We start from the raw sequence: 9622 nt of genomic DNA, 5'->3' as shown, positions 1-9622 counted from the left end.
AGAGTGGACATCCTTGTTGTGTTCCTGATCTTAAGGGAAAGGCTTCCATCCTTTCCCCATTGAGAATGATATTTGCTGTAGGCTTTTCGTAGATGGTTTTTATGAGAAACAAACTGAGGGCTTCAGAGGGGAGGGGGGCGAGGGAAAGGGATAGGCTGGTGATGGGTAGTAAGGAGGGCACATATTGCATGGTGCACTGGGTGTTATATGCAACTAAAGAATCATCGAAATTTACATAAAAAACCAGGGTTGTACTCTATGGTGACTAACATAATATAATAAAACTCCCAGTTAGAAGATGAGTAAGTTCTGTGGATGTAATGTACAGCATAGTGAATATAGTTAACAATACTGTATTTTATACTTGAAAGTTGCTAAGAGAGTAGATCTTAAATGTTCTCACCATATATTAAAAAATGGTAACTACAAAATTAAATAAATAAATAAATAAATAAATAATAAAATATATTTTTATTTAAATTCAATTAGCCAAGGTATGGTACATCACTGGTTTTTGATATAATGTTCGATGATTCATTAGTTCAGTATAGTACCCAGTGTCCATCATATCACATGCCCTCTTTAATGCCTATCACTCAGTTACCCCATCCCCCCACCCACCTCCCTTTCTACAACCCTCAGTTTTTTTTTATTATGTTCAGTTAGTCACTGTATAGTAGATGTTTAGTTTTTAATGTAGTGTTCAATGATTCTTTAGTTACTTATAACACCCAGCACTCATCACAGCACATGTCCTCCTTAATAACCATCAGCCTGTTACTCCCTCCCGCAAACCCTCTCCCCTCGGAAGCCCTAAGTTTGTTTCCTAGAGTCCATAGTCTCATGGTTCTTCTCCCCCTCTGTTTTCCCCCCTTCATTTTTTCCTTCCTTCTCCTAATGTCTTCCTCACTATTCCTCATGTTCCAAAAATAAATAAAACCATATGATAATTGTCTTTGCCTGTTTGACTTATTTCACTTAGCATAATCTCCTCCAGTTCCATCCATGTTGATGCAAAAGTTGGGTAATCATCCTTTCTGATGGCTAAGTAATATTCCATCACATATATGGACCACATCTTCTTTATCCTTTGTCTGTTGAAGGGCCTCTGGTATCCTTCCACAGTTTGGCTATTGTGGACAGTGCTCCTATGAATATTGGGGTGCATATGGCCATTCTTTTCACTACATCTGTATCTTTGGGGTAAATACCTAGTAGTACAATTGCTGAATCATTGGGTAGCTCTATTTTAACTTTTTGAGGAACCTCCACATTGTTTTCCAAAGTGGCTGTACCAACTTGCATTCCCACCAACAGTGTAAGAGGGTTCCCCTTTCTCCACATCCTCTCCAACATTTGTTGTTTCTTGCCTTGTCAATTTTTGCCATTCTAACTGGTGTAAGGGGGTATCTCAATGTACTTTTCATTTGAATTTCCCTAATGGCTAATGATGTCGAATATTTTTTTCATGTGTCTCGTAGCCATTCGTATGTCTTCATTGGAAAAGTGTCTGTTCATATCTTCTGCCCTTTTTTTGACTTCATTATTTGTTTTTTGGGTGTTGAATTTGAGAAGTTCTTTATAGATCTTGGATACAAGCCCTTTATCTGTAGCGTCATTTACAAATATCTTCTCCCATTCCATGGGTTGCCTCTTAGTTTTGTTGACTCTTTCCTTTGCTGTGCAGAAGCTTTTTAACTTGATGAAGTCCCAAAAGTTCATTTTTGCTTTTCTTTCTCTTGCCTTTGGAGACGTGTCATTTTGAAAGATGTTGCTGTGGCTGATATTGATGAGGTTACTGCCTATGTTCTCCTCTATGATTTTAATGGATTACTGTCTCACATTGAGGTCTTTCACCCATTTAGAGCTTATCTTTGTGTATGGTATGAGAGAGTGGTCAAGTTTCATTCTTCTGTATATAGTGGTCCAATTTTCCCAGCACCATTTATTGAAGAGACTGTCTTTTTTCCTTTGGATATTCTTTCCTGCTTTGTAGAAGATTAGTGGACCATAGAACTGAGGGTCCATTTATGGAGTCTCTATTCTGTTCCATTGACCTATGTGTTTGTTTTTGTGCCAGTACCATGTTGTCTTGGTGATTACAGATTTGTAGTATAGCTTGAAATCAGGCAACATGATGCCCCCAGCTTTGGTTTTCTTTTTCAACATTTCCTTGGTGATTCGAGGTTTTTTCTGGTTCTATACAAATTTTGGGATTGTTAGTTCCAGCACTTTGAAAAATGGGATTGGTATTCTGATTAGGATGGCATTGAAAGTATTGATTGCTCTGGGTAGTATAGGCAGTTTAACAATGTTTATTCTTTCGATCCATGAGCATGGAATGTTTTTCCATCTTTTTGTGTCTTCTTCGACGTCTTTCACTAGTGTTCTGCAGTTTCTAGAGTATAGATCCTTTACCTCTTTGGTTAGGTTTATTCCGAGATACATTATGTTTTTGGTCCTATTGTAAATGGAATCGATTCCCTAATTTCTCTTTCTACACTTACATTGTTAGTGTATAGGAAAGCACCTGATTTCTGTGCATTGACTTTGTATCCTGACACATTACCGGATTGCTGTATAAGTTGTAGTAATTTGGGGGTGGAGTCTTTTGGGTTTTCCACATAAAGTATCATGTCATTTGTGAAGAGAGAGAGTTTGACTTTTTCTCTGCCAATTTGAATACCTTTTATTTCTTTTTGTTGTCTGAATGCTGTTGCTAGGACTTCTAGTACTTGTTGAAAAATAATGGCAAGAATGGGTATCCTTGTCATGTCCCTGATCTTAAGGGAAAGGCGCTCAGCTTTTCCCCATTGAGAATGATATTCACTGTGGGCTTTTCATAGATGGTTTTTATAAAATTGAGAAATATACTCTCTAGCCCTACACCCTGAAGAGTTTTAATCAGGAAAGGATGCTGTATTTTGTCAAATGCTTTTTCTGTAGCAATTGAGAGGACCATATGATTCTTGTCTCTTCTCTTATTAATGTGTTCTATCACATTGATTGATTTGCGAATGTTGAACCACCCTTGCATCCCAGGGATGAATCCCACCTGGTTGTGATGGATAATTCTTTTAATGTACTGTTGGATCTTATTAGCTAGGATCTTGTTGGAATTTTAGCATCCATATTCATCAAGGATATTGGTCTGTAATTCACCTTTTTCATGGGGTCTTTGCCTGGTTTTGGGATGAAAAGGGAGAGATCATGACTCACACCAAGGAAATTGAAACAATTATTAGAAATTATTATCAACAACTGGGGCGCCTGGGTGACACAGCGGTTAAGCGTCTGCCTTCGGCTCAGGGCGTGATCCCGGCGTTGTGGGATCGAGCCCCACATCAGGCTCCTCTGCTATGAGCCTGCTTCTTCCTCTCCCACTCCCCCTGCTTGTGTTCCCTCTCTCACTGGCTGTCTCTATCTCTGTCAAATAAATAAATAAAATCTTAAAAAAAAGAGAAATTATTATCAACAACTATATCCCAATAAATTAATCCACCTGGAAGAAATGTATGCCTTCCTGGAAACCTATAAACTACCAAGACTGAAACAGGAAGAAATTGACAACCTAAATAGACCAATAACCAGAAACAAGATTGAAGGAGTGATCAAAAAGAAGAGTCCAAGGCCTGATGGATTCTCTGGGGAAATCAAACAAGCATTCAAAGAAATAATACCTATTCTCCTGAAACTATTTCAAAAAACAGAAACATAAGGAAACCTTCCAAAGTCATTCTATTCTATGAGGTCAGCATTACCTTGATCCCAAATAAGTTTTTATTTAAATTCCAGTTAGTTAACATGCCGTGTAATCTTAGTTATGGATGTACAATTTAATTATTCAACACTACATACAACATCTGGTGCTCATCACAGCAAGTGTACTCCTTAATCTTCATCACCTATTTCACCCATCCACCCACCCACCTCCCCTCTGGTAGTCATCTGTTTACTCTTTATAGTTAAGAGTCTAGTTTTTGGTTTGTTTCTTTTTCTTTTTTGCTCATTTGTTTTGTTTCTTAAATTCCACATATGAGTGAAACCATGTGGTATTTGTCTTTCTCTGACTGACTTATTTCACTTGGCAATAAAAATCTCTAGCTCCATCCACATCATTGCAAATGTCAAGATTTCATTCTTCTTCATGGCTGAGTAATATTCCATTCTCAGTGTGTGTGTGTGTGTGTGTGTGTGTGTGTGTGTGTCTACCACATCTTCTTTATTCATGCTTTCTTTTCCTCTTATGTCTCCTCCCTTTCTTTCACATTTTCTTTTCTTTCTTTTCTTTCCTCATGTCCTCTCTTCTCCTTGTATTTTCTCCTACTCCATTTTATCTTCTTTTGTTCTCTCCTTCCTTACCTAATTACCAGTGATGCCAAGAAACTCACCTATGGTTATTTTCCTCTTTTCAAGAGGATTGAAACTCCAAAAAGATATATGGAAGAAAATTCCACTTGGCAAAGAAAAGGCCCAAGAATCCATTACAAATATTCTCCCACCAAATTCTAGCCACTGCACTTCTACTAACCATCTCCTTGCCTCCCATGTTTTCCATAATTCTCTTATTGCATGGTATCCACTCACTACATTGCTGCTACTATTATCAAAAACTCTGTAATTGGGAGCTAGCTGTGTGTACATTCTGTACCAAATTAATATCCAGGTCCCTTCCCCAAGGAGATTTATAGGGCATGAAAGATATCACTTGATTCAAGCAGATGAAAGGACATAAAATGTTAAAATGCTAGAGTAGGAAACCATGAATTCTACACCTTTCATCTTAAGGTGCTGGAAATTAGGGCAGTATTTTGCAGCCATCAGAGGCCAGATCACATGGGGCCTGGTAGACTTTATTATAGACTTAGGATGATGTTTTAACTACAGTGGGCAGCCCCTTATTGTTCACATGTCCTTGAGCAAAGGGCTGGGTCTCATTTATTTCTCTAATACTAACATCAAGTACAGGACGTTCTCTAGTGAATGAGTATTGATTGACATCCAGGTTATGGCAGGATCCTACATTGTACCTCTAAAAACTTCTCTGTTCAAATGTAAAATGGAGTTAATAACAAGGACTCCCTCATATAGTTAATGTGAGGATTAAAAAATGAGATAATCTATGTATAGCCCAAAAGTCTAAAATATGTACTATCTAGCCCTTTACAGAAAGCACTTACCCACCCCTGGCCTATAATAGCACCTACCACACAGTGGGCCCCCAATAAATATTTTATGCTTGACATATAAAAAGTGCTGTGTATAGGGAATATAGTCAATAATACTGTAATAACAATATGTGGTAAAAAAAAGTGCTATGTAGTCTTTAGCTATTATAACTATTTGTACATATATTCCCCAAAATTGTAGTTTTTCTGAATAATCCAAAGATTATAGACAATGTGGATGAGTAGGTGTTTGGCCTGTCTTGACTTTGGCCCTAATCCAAAATATTGTTTCTCAGTCTCAGGACTACTGATATTTTTGGCCATATAATTCTTTGTTGTGTGTGAGTGGGTAGCAGGCGGGAAGGTTGCCCTGTGTATTGTAAGATGGTTAACAGCATCCTGGATCTCTATTCACTAGATAGTAGTGGCATTCCCTCCCCCAGTATGACAACTAAAATATCCCCAGGTATTGCCACATTTTCCCTGGGGGGCAAAATTTTCCCATTAAGAACTACTGATCTAAAGGAATACCAAAATACAAACTAATGTGCTAGCTAATTTGAACTCACAGGAGGTCAGGGTAGCTGATGTCTTCATTTAGGTGCTGGTTGCTCAATTCTGGGTGAGGATGAGGGGGAAAGGCATTTAAGAGAGTTTTCAGTTTGAATCTATGTTGGAATTCAGACAACTGTAGCATGTCTGGTAAACTAGTTGTCAGTCCTGACAGAGGTCTATGTGCAAGAAGGTCAAAGGTCAAGGTCAAGGAGTCCTCAAATCAGACATTCTAAAGAAGGTGACAGATTTGAAGAGCTTTTTAAAGAGCTCTTTTTGCTGAAAACTCTGAATGATTAAGATCTCAGTAGGGCTGATTAAGGACATCTTTGAGAAGGCAGATTGAAAGTGAAGGAAAGTACTTTCTTCTTCTTTGACATAGGCATCCTGATAGCTTTGGAATAATGAGGACTCCTGTGTTGTTGTACAGGGGAGGCTGCCAGACTAGGTATGACAGAGGTAATGAAGAGGAAGTGTGGGTATAGACATGTGAAATATGTGAGAAGCCTGGAAATATTTAGAGGATATGTGGGGTCAAGAATAAGTTAAATTAACAATTTTCTTATATTCTTCATGTGTCCATATTTAAGACACAAGTTGGTAAGGCCTAAAGAAATCCAGGACCCCATCAGATACTGGTCAGTACACATTTGTTTAATAAAGTGATTAACAAGTGGATGGGTCTCCAGATGATGAGCATCAGAACACATCAATATTAATACTTTAGAGAAAGGAGATCTTGCTTCCAAGTCCCCTATTTAACCTTGTGTAAGCTATTTCCCTTCACTTGACTGCAGTTTCCTCATTCTAGGTTGGACTAGATAAACTTTAACATTTCTTCCAGCCTTGACATTCTAGGCACCAATGATTTTACACACAGTTGTGGCTCAGCAGAAGCATTCATTTCTCTTCCAGAACCTTCTCAGTAAATCAGAGATGCTTTAGCTTAAAAGTATAGACAGATCCTTAGAACTCATCTAGCCACTTGTCTGCAGCCTGGAGATAGGTGATCTCCTATAACATATTCTTGTTTTTCTCTAAGCTAACCACAGGATTTTTATTTTATACCTGAGATCTAATTGAGCACTATTCTACTTCTTGAAGAACCTCTGGTCTTCTTTAAACCTCAGTTACAGACCCTGTATATGATTAAAGAGGTTTTCCAAAGTCTTTTCTAAGCTCTCTCTTCTTTAGGCCAAATACTTCAATACTTAGTCTCCCTAAGGTCCTATTTTCCAGCTTTTTAGTCATATTCATCCCTCTCTGCATGCTTTCCAGTACTGGTCTGGGAATCAGAAAATTGAGGGCTTAAATCTTGGCTCTTCTACTAATTTTTCTATGTTATTATAGGCAAGTTATTTAATCTTGTGGTTACAATTTCCTCAACTACAATGCAAGGCTAATAACATCTGCCCTGTGTATAGATTGGAAGGGAGCTTTGCCTATCTGAAGGACACAGGGTAGTGAAGCAATATCTAAATCATGGCCTTGAAAACATCATAAAGAAGCAGAGAACATGTCATTCCTAAGAACTGACACAAAAATCCCAACAACAACAAAATTAATCTGAAATGTAGAAAAAAAAATGTGGTACATCCATGTAATGGAATACTATCCAAAGGTCAGTGAATATTCATTGCATTTTGTTAAGTGAAAAATACCATATCTAAAAGGCTACTTATTGGAAGAACCCTTCATATAACATTCTGAAAAAGGTAAAATTATAGAAATGGAAAAGAGATCAGTGATTATCAGAGGTTAGGAGTAGAAGAGGTTGACTTAAAAGATACAACACAAAAGGATTTTTAGAGTGATTGAACTGTTCTGCATGGAATTGTGACAGTGGAGACCCAGCTCTACGTAATTGTCAAAACCCATATAACTGATACTTATGATCCAGGCAAGATGGTGGTACAAACTTGCCTCTCCATTCCCACTCTCACTAAGTACAACTATAAATCCTGGAAATAACTCAAGAGACAATAAAAAAAGAATGCTAAAAGGTAGAAATAAGAAGGAGAACTGTTAGGGACCTCAGTACTGGAGGAAAATACATAAACAAATTGTTTTACTATTTCCTACACAGTAGAAGGCAACCTAGGCCTGGCATTTCTCTACCCTGCCCAAACCTAGTAATAGAAAGTGGTGCATGTAGGCATATCCCTCCCCCATATCTAAAAGGATGCTTGCCTATTATACCAGGGAAAAGAAATCAATTGGAAACCTTGCTAACAATAAGAAAGTATTCTTCCTGCTAACAATAAAGAAGTGTTCTTTCTACCTGCTGGGTCTGAGATACTCCTCTTCTTCCCAAAAACACATGAAAACTCTTCCTTCACACAAAGAACAGCCAGAGACTGTGGATAACAGCAGAGGTGATCCCATCACAAGTACCAACACAGAAAGTGCTCTGTTTCTTGCAGATCCTGAATTTCCTTCTTCCACCTAGAGACACAAGACTAAGGGCAAAGGCACAGGGTATCATGGCAAAAAAACAAAAAACAAAAAAAACAAAACAAACAAACAAAAAAACAGCCTCAGCCAGGGAAATTCTCTTTTCCCCCCAGATCTGGCTTATCTCATGTACGCAGAGACATGGGTGCTAAGCATGTGTGTGGTGTCATCTGCAAGGGAGATCACACCAAAAATAGTGGCCCTAACTCAGGAAAAGCTGTCTGTTACCCAAAGTCAATAGGTAGCCACTATAGTAATGGCCTAGCCTAGAAAGTATGCTTTGTTCCCAAAGGGAGAAGACTATTTTCCTACACTTACAAGAATAAATGTGCAGATACTCTTTCTATCTTATCGAACAGCATCATCGGGAACCAGTAGAAGCCCACAACTATGAGATTAACCAAACAGACCAGAATACCACCACAAAGGCTCATAAAATTAGAAAATTATTGGACCACAGCCCACAAAAGTAGGCCAGGATTTGTATACTATACTTGAACAGGGTGACTGCCTGCTAAAATACAAAATATGCATAGGATTCAGTCCTAATATAATAACCAAAATGTCCTGGATGCATGAAAAATTATCCATTATTTTAAAAAGCAGAAAAATTACAATTTGAATGACAAAAGATAATCAACTGATACAAACACTGAGAGGATCAGATGTTGGAATGACTTGACAAGGATTTTAAATCAGCCATCATAAAATACTTCAACAAGCAATTAGAAATTATCTCAAAACAAATTAGAAAATAGAAAATATTAAGAAAGAAATAGTTTTAAAATACCCAGCTGTAAATTATAGAACTAAAATATACAGTAATTGAGATTGTTTTATAAAGTCGTTGAATGTGTTCAATAATATAGTGGACACAAGAGAGAATAGAATCAATGAACTTGAGAACAGAACAATAGAATAGATACAATCTGAACTGCAGAGAAAATAATAGTCTAAAAAATAATAAATAGATCCTCAAATACATGTGGGACAACAACAAAGTATCCAGCATTTTTATAAACAGAGTCTTGGAAGGAAAGGAGAAAGAGTGGGGCTGAAAGAGTATTTGGAGAGGCAATTGCTAGAAAATACACAAAAAGAACAGGCCTACAGAGTCAAGAAACTAAGCAAACTCAAAACAGGATAACCTCAAAGATATTCATGCCTAGACATATAATAATTAAATTTCTGAAAAGTAAAGACAAAAGAAGTGAAAGCAACCAAACAGAAAAGACAATACCTGTAAAGGAACATTATTGAATGATGGTAGCTTTCTTATCAGAAACCATGAACATGAAGAGAAAGTGGCACAAAATTTTTCAAGCACTACAAGAACTGACAACAGTGAATTCAGTTTCCAGGAAAATTTCGATTCAGAAATGAAGAAGAAATAAAGACATCCTCAGATGAAGGAAAACAAAAGAACTTGACTCTAGGACATCTAGCTC

The sequence above is a fragment of the Ursus americanus genome, chromosome X (genome assembly GCF_024610735.1).
Source record: "Ursus americanus isolate L20-20 chromosome X, mUrsAme1.1.p, whole genome shotgun sequence".
Taxonomy (NCBI): Eukaryota; Metazoa; Chordata; class Mammalia; order Carnivora; family Ursidae; genus Ursus; species Ursus americanus.
Note: the sequence above shows the minus strand (reverse complement) of the source record.